The following is an 8,035-nucleotide window of genomic DNA, read 5'->3' as shown; positions in this document are numbered from 1 at the left end:
TTGCGGGTTTGTGTTTCGCCAGTAGGAGGAGCTGGTGTTTCAATAATTGTAATAGAAGCTTACTATGGTGCGCAAACTTATTTGTTTAGGTGCATTGTTTTTATTTTCCTATTATTTTTGTATGCTTAGTAGGACTATATTCTCGTTAATAATTAGTTTGTAAGTAAATTAAAATGGTAAATTTTATGTTTGACTTTAGAGCACGATTAGGTCACTTCCTGTTTTCGTTAGCATAGCAAGACAGTAGTCCGATACAGCCACAGCAGCGCTACGTCGCGACATTTGTAGAGCTCAAGTGAAGATATTTAAGTTACACAAGTACCCGTTTGTTCACTAGCAGGCCAAAGTGGTATGTATATTTTGTATTTGTATTTTATATTGTCGATGTTTTGTAAAGCTAAGTTTATTTTATTGTACATTTGTCTCACCAGTTCTACGGTGTGTCTGTGATAAAAGCAAGGCCCACAGTAAACATCAGTGCAAAGAACTCTTGTGTCTCCGATTTGTGAACAAAACGGCATAGTAGAACACTTTCTGCTGGAGGCAGTAGAACACTTTCTGCTGGAGGAAGTAGAACACGTTTCTGCGCCAGTGGAAGAAGATCACTTTTGCGCTGGAGAAAGTAGACATCTATCACGGAGAAGGCGACGTTGGCTACTCACGTGCAAGGGAAGTATCACACGCTTGGAAAATGCATTGAGCAAGTCAAGTAGCAAGTTAACAAGTAAAAGCTAATCAAGTAAGCACAAAAGTCGTGACTTGGAAGTAGCACAAGTACTTGTGAACTGCTGTTAAAGCCTCAATTGCATTCAAGAGCCAACTGTGACATTTCAAGACAAAAAATCTGCACATTCATCAGTAAGATAAGAAGTTAGTGAATGTTTAAAAGCTAAAACAAGACAAAATGGCAGATGACAAGAAGGTTACAATGCAGCCCACTGAAGAAAGGAGTGCAGAGCTCGATCTACATGATGAAAATAAAGGACAGGATACAGAAAAGCAGGCAAATGGAGAAGAAACTACTCAGCCCGCAATATCCACTGATCCCACACAGTCTGAAACTCTACGAAGAAGCCAGCGTACACGCACACTCACTGAAAAAGGAAAATCCTTACAAGAAGCAAAATTAAATGATTTGGTAAAGCAGTTTGAGCGAATCTATAAGAAATGGAAATACCAAATTAACAATTTCAAGAGAATGATAAAATACATGGACACTGATTTGATTCCGGAAGCTGTGAGTGGCATACGTGCTATAATGACTGACATCTGTAACACTTATGATGAAATCAGAAACATTGACATTCCTGATAACGAAATAAGAAGAAAATGTGATGTGTGCTGGGCCATCAGTGAAGCTGCCAATTTAAAGGCTCAATGTCTTTTGGAAGAAAATGGTGATCCAGATAGCATTCCCTGGCCTGACTCAGAGTCAGTGTTTGAAAGCAGCTCTTCTAGCATTTCCTCAAGAATGACGTACAAGTCAAAGTCCATGTCTAGATTGTCCCAACAGTCAGCTGTAGCTACACTACACCAAAAACAAGCTGAGGCTGAAGTAGCAGCTTCAGAAGAAGTTATTAAAATAATGAAAACACAGCATCAATGTGAGGAAGAAATAAGAGAACTTGAAGTTGAAGATGCAAGGAAAAGAGCTCAATTTCTAACAGAGAGCACTACAATAAAGACTAAGTTGGAGGAGAAGAGAAAAGAAGTGGAACTATTAAAAGAAATGCAAAAGCATAATGCCGCACAAGCAAGATTAAGGGTGTATGCTGAAAGTCTAAGCAGTGAAGATGAAGAAAAGCCTCCTATTATCAATTCTGAAGTCAAGCAAGATGGTTTCCTTCCACAACCAAGCATGCTAAATGTGCATTGTAAACCATGTGTCCCTTCTCAAGTTGCAGCTCTCACAAGTCAACACTCTTTACCTCACCAAGCATCGGTGCATCAAACATCGACCTCAACTGCAAATGAAGCAACCTCCATTGACCTTGTCAAGACACTGGCTGAAGCAATCACAGCAAACAGAATACCAATACCGGAGCCTGAAATCTTCACAGGTGACCCACTGCAGTTTAATGATTGGAAGTTGTCTTTTCAAACATTAGTTGATCGAAAAAATCTGCCAATTCAAGAAAAACTATTCTTCCTAAGAAAATATGTTGGAGGTTCAGCGAAGAAGGCCATTGAAGGACACTTTTTTGCTGGAACACTCACAGCCTATTCTGCTGCCTGGAAAATTCTCGATGACAGGTTTGGCGATCCATTTGTGATTGGCAAGTCTTTTCGAGACAAAATTCAGTCGTGGCATAAAATCAGCACCAAAGACAGCAAAGATCTGCGTGAGTTTGCAGATTTCCTAAGCAGTGTTGAATCAGCCATGCAGTATGTCCAAGGTTTCCAAGTGTTAAATGACTTCGTAGAAAATCAGAGAATAGCAGCAAAGCTACCTGATTGGCTAAGCGCACGCTGGAACAGAAAAGTAACTGAATTCCAAGATGACAACAAAATGTTCCCCAATTTCAGTTATTTTGTCAAATTTCTGAATAAAGAAGCAAGAATTGCATGCAATCCAATCACTTCACTGCATGCAATGAAGTCAACTGAACCAGAAAAGTTTCAGATCAAAGACAAGCAAAAGAAGAACAACATGCCGAATGCTAAAACATTCAGCACAAGCTCCAACGAAAAGGCAACCGTCACATGTCTGTTTTGTAAGAAACCTGGTCACACAATTCACAAATGTCGAAGGATCCTGGAAAAGTCAGTTGAAGAAAGAGTCAAGTTTGTGCAGTCTGAAAAACTGTGTTTTGGTTGCCTCAAATCCGGTCATATCTCCAAAAACTGTACTTCCAGAAGTGTTTGTGAGAAATGTCAAAAGTCTCATCCAACTTGTCTACATCAAGACAGAGAGAAAAGAGACAAAGAACGAAGACCAACGAATAATCAAGAAAGATCCAATACAAATCAGGAAACAGAAGTTGTGTCTGAAACACAAGAAGAAGAATCCACACAAGTTATATCAAACAGAGTGGTGCAACAAAAGTTACAAAGTTGTACTTCTTCGGTTATTCCAGTCTATGTATCAACCGTGGATGAACCAAAGAAAGAAAGGCTTGTGTATGCGTTGCTTGATACACAAAGTGACACCACTTTCATCTTAAAGGACACAGCTGAGACATTAAACACAAAGTCTGAGCCAGTCAAACTCAAGATTTCCACGATGACTTCCAAAACAAAGATCGTGTCAAGCCACAAAGTGAAGGACTTACAAGTAAGGGGCATGAACTCTAAAACAAGAATCAAGTTGCCAACAACTTATACGCGAGACTATATTCCTGCCAATAGATCACATATTCCCACAAGAAAAACGGCAGAGAATTGGCCCCATCTGAAACATCTCACAAGGGAGATGGCACCCAATCTTGACTGTGAAGTAGGCTTACTGATCGGATATAATTGTCCTCAAGCTTTACTGCCACTAGAGGTCATCAGTGGTGAAAGAGACCAGCCATTTGCACAGAAATCCCTGCTTGGTTGGAGCATCATCGGCTACAGTGATACCGAAAGTGCAGATGATGATGAAATTGGAGTAAGTCATCATGTTGTTGTGAAAGAAGTCATGCCAGCTATTGAAACAAGTCATAAGCTCAAAGATGAAGTGCACTTTGTTTACAGAAACAAAGTCAAAGAAGTCACTCCTGCTGAAATAGTTAAAGTGTTGGAAATGGACTTTGTTGAAAGAAGTGTTGCAGAAAAGTCAATGTCACAAGAAGACATGTCATTTCTGGCTAAAGTAAAAGAAGGTATCAAACAAAAGCAAAACGGTCACTTAGAAATGCCGCTACCCTTCAAGGAAGAAAGACCTGAATTGCCAAATAACAAAATTTGCGCAGAACACAGACTCAAGTGTCTGGAGAGGCGTCTCAGGAAAGATGAGCGCTACTTGAAAGATTACATGGCATTCATGCAAGACATCATACAGAGAGGTGATGCTGAGAAAGTACCAGAAGCTGAGATAAACAACCGACCAGTGTGGTACATACCTCATCATGGCATCTACCATCCGCAAAAGCCAAATAAGATACGTGTTGTCTTCGATGCCTCGGCAAAGTTTCAGAATACATCTCTGAACGAACATCTCCTGTCGGGACCAGATCTCACAAACACGCTCATTGGAGTTCTGTGTCGCTTCCGGAAAGGACATGTGGCTATCATGTGCGACATCGAGCGTATGTTCCATCAATTTCATGTTGCCCCGCAAGACCAAGATTACCTCAGATTCCTATGGTGGGAGGACGGTAACATGGAAAGGCCACCATCAGTGTTTCGCATGAGAGTCCATTTGTTTGGCGCAGCATCCTCGCCTGGATGCGCAAACTTTGGATTGAAGCATCTAGCTGCTCAAGGAGAAAATAAGTTCAGTCAAGCCACTGTGAAGTTCATTCAACGCAACTTCTACGTTGATGATGGTTTGTTAAGTGTGGACTCTGAACAAGAAGCTATTCAGCTTGTAAAAGAAGCCCGAGAGCTATGTGACACAGGAAAGCTGCACCTGCACAAGTTTATTAGCAACAGCGAAGACGTGATTGCCACTATTCCAACAGAAGAATGTGCGTCAGGAACAACTGACCTGGATCTAGCTTTGGGAGAGCCGAAGATGGAAAGGGCTTTAGGAGTCCAATGGTGTGTAACCTCAGACACATTTAGCTTCAGAGTTGTTGTAAAGAACAACCCCTTCACGAGAAGAGGAGTGCTTTCCACAGTGGCCTCAATATTCGACCCACTCGGAATTGTTGCCCCATTCATTCTCGTCGGCAAAAGAATCATCCAAAGAATGTGTCAGGAAAAGCTGGATTGGGACGAGCCACTTCCCGAAGACATCAAACCTCAATGGGAAGCTTGGCTTAGAGACCTTCTGGACCTGTCTACTATCAAGATGCAACGTTGTTATGTTCCAACAACATTCAAACAAGTGCAACAGTATGAGTTACACAGCTTTTCGGATGCCAGTGTATCCAGGTATGGTGTGTGCTCGTACCTAAGAACAGTGACGAAGTCTGGCGAAGTTTACTGTACCCTTGTAATGGGGAAAGCAAGAGTTGCTCCTACTAAAGTGACAACGATCCCAAGATTGGAGCTTTCAGCAGCAGTAACAGCTGCAAGAACCGCTAGCTTTCTGAAGAGAGAGTTGGAAATCCAAGACATTCAAGAATACTACTGGACTGACTCCAAAGTCGTCCTTGGTTACATCAATAATGATGCAAGACGATTTCATGTATTCGTCGCTAACAGAATACAGCAGATCAGATCAAGCACAGAACCAAGTCAATGGCGACATGTTGCCTCTGAACAAAATCCCGCAGATCACGCATCACGTGGAATCATGACAAAGGAATTAGTGGAGTCCAACTGGTTCACTGGCCCATGTTTCTTATGGCAAAAAGAACTGCCAAAAGATGATGTCCAAGTGAAAGAGATTAGCACTGAAGACCCAGAGGTCAAAGCCACACATGTTTTCACTGTCCAAGTAAAGGAAGAGAAATCTGTCCCAGAACGTCTGCAAAAGTTCTCAGATTGGACAAGAGCTGTGAAAGCAATAGCAAGATTAAGACGACGTGTCAAGTATGTAAAGAATGCAAAAGAAATGTCTAATGAAAGTACGACATTAGAAGAAAGAAAAGAAGTAGAGGAGTTCATCATTCGCACAGTCCAACAAGGAGCATTCAGTCAAGAAATCAAGTCACTCAAAGACAAAAAGGAAGTCAAGTCATCACACTCCAAGTTGAACCAGTTAAGTCCATTCCTTGACAAGCATGATATCCTGAGGGTGGGAGGCAGACTAACAAAAGCATCGCTCCATCCCAACATCAAACATCCAGCTATCATGCCAAAAGAGCATCACATCTCACGCTTGCTCATCAAACATTTTCATGAGAAGATACATCACCAAGGTAGAGGAATGACAGTCAATGAAATTCGTGCTAATGGCATATGGATAATTGGATGCAGTGCGCAAGTTTCATCATTCATATACAAATGTGTCAAATGCAGAAGATACAGGAAGTACAATCAAGAACAAAAGATGGGCGATCTGCCATGTGAAAGACTGGAAGCTACCCCTCCATTCACGTACAGCGGTATGGATTGTTTTGGACCATTCTGCATAAAAGAAGGGAGGAAAGAATTAAAGAAATATGGACTCTTGTTTACATGTATGTGTTCGAGAGCCATTCATATTGAGGTTTTGGATGATCTCAGTACAGACTGTTTTCTCAATGCACTTCGTTGTTTCATTGCAATACGTGGCAACGTGAGTCAACTGCATTGTGATCAAGGCACTAATTTCATCGGTGCAAGAAATGAGCTTCTGACACAAACAACTCAAGAGAAAGTCAAAGAGCTTGGTATAAGCTTCATTTTCAACCCACCTGCATCGAGCCACATGGGAGGAGTCTGGGAGAGACAGATTCGGACAGTAAGAAATGTTTTGAGAGCCATTCTGGATGAGTCAGCTGCAAGATTGGACACTTCATCATTGAGAACCTTCATGTATGAAACGATGGCAATCGTGAATAGTCGTCCACTAACTGTTGAGTGCCTTAACGATCCTGTCGGACCAGAGCCGCTCACACCAAATCATATTTTGACAATGAAGTCCACAGTGATATCACCACCACCTGGAGAATTCGTCAGAGAAGATCTTTACCTGCAGAAGCGATGGAAAAGAGTGCAGTATTTGGCGAATGTCTTTTGGACCAGATGGAGAAAGGAATATCTGTTAAACCTGCAACAGAGAAATAAATGGAACAAGAACCGAAGAAACATGAAGATCAATGATATTGTTCTTCTACAAGAAGATTGTGTTCCAAGGAACCAATGGAAACTCGCCAAGGTCATAGAAGTCACACCCGGAGCTGATGGCAGGGTCAGAAAGGTCAAGCGTCTCATCGGCGACTCAACTCGCGAGAAAGCAACCAAGACTGTTTTAGACAGACCAATACATAAGACTATACTTTTGCTAGAAGCTTAGAAATGATTATAATGTTCATTGTTGTTTATTAAGTTCAAATGTATGTTAACATTTATTTAGGATCACACACACTGAAGCAGTAGTGTGATGGTGGGAGTGTAACGGTTGAACCAGTTGCGGGTTTGTGTTTCGCCAGTAGGAGGAGCTGGTGTTTCAATAATTGTAATAGAAGCTTACTATGGTGCGCAAACTTATTTGTTTAGGTGCATTGTTTTTATTTTCCTATTATTTTTGTATGCTTAGTAGGACTATATTCTCGTTAATAATTAGTTTGTAAGTAAATTAAAATGGTAAATTTTATGTTTGACTTTAGAGCACGATTAGGTCACTTCCTGTTTTCGTTAGCATAGCAAGACAGTAGTCCGATACAGCCACAGCAGCGCTACGTCGCAACATTTGTAGAGCTCAAGTGAAGATATTTAAGTTACACAAGTACCCGTTTGTTCACTAGCAGGCCAAAGTGGTATGTATATTTTGTATTTGTATTTTATATTGTCGATGTTTTGTAAAGCTAAGTTTATTTTATTGTACATTTGTCTCACCAGTTCTACGGTGTGTCTGTGATAAAAGCAAGGCCCACAGTAAACATCAGTGCAAAGAACTCTTGTGTCTCCGATTTGTGAACAAAACGGCATACTCACATTTGCTTGACTAAAACTTATGAGTCTTGTTTGTTTCCAGGCAACAAGAGTGTGACATCTGTGCACTGGCAACCAATACAAAAGTGTACCTGCAGCCCACTTGAGACCCTAATAACGACAAGCGCTTTAGAACATGGATGGATTCATTCAAAGATTACATTTTTGTTCAAATCGAGAGCAGGGTTAAGTTTGGCTCATGACCGTGAGGTCAAGCGTCTGTTTTGAACTGATGTAATCGGCATCTAGTTTCAACTGGTTTTAAGCCTCGTGATGTCAGGAGCTATGTGAGGTCAATAATCTTTAATCTCTTTGCTTGGTCAACAGCCAATCAGATAATTCCATGTCAGTCCTGTTACCCACA

General features: G+C 41.1%; 1 long non-coding RNA gene across 1 annotated transcript; it reads left to right on the top strand.

Annotated features, from left to right (window-relative positions):
* LOC144015516 (uncharacterized) lies at positions 1-7,634 on the top strand. The gene is made up of 2 exons (XR_013282741.1): positions 1-349; positions 432-7,634. It is a non-coding gene; the product is annotated as an uncharacterized LOC144015516 (long non-coding RNA).
* Positions 7,635-8,035: the final 401 nt, after the last annotated feature.

Source organism: Festucalex cinctus, chromosome 3 (genome assembly GCF_051991245.1).
Source record: "Festucalex cinctus isolate MCC-2025b chromosome 3, RoL_Fcin_1.0, whole genome shotgun sequence".
NCBI lineage: Eukaryota > Metazoa > Chordata > Actinopteri > Syngnathiformes > Syngnathidae > Festucalex > Festucalex cinctus.
Note: the sequence above shows the minus strand (reverse complement) of the source record. Positions and strands in the feature narration are given on the sequence as shown.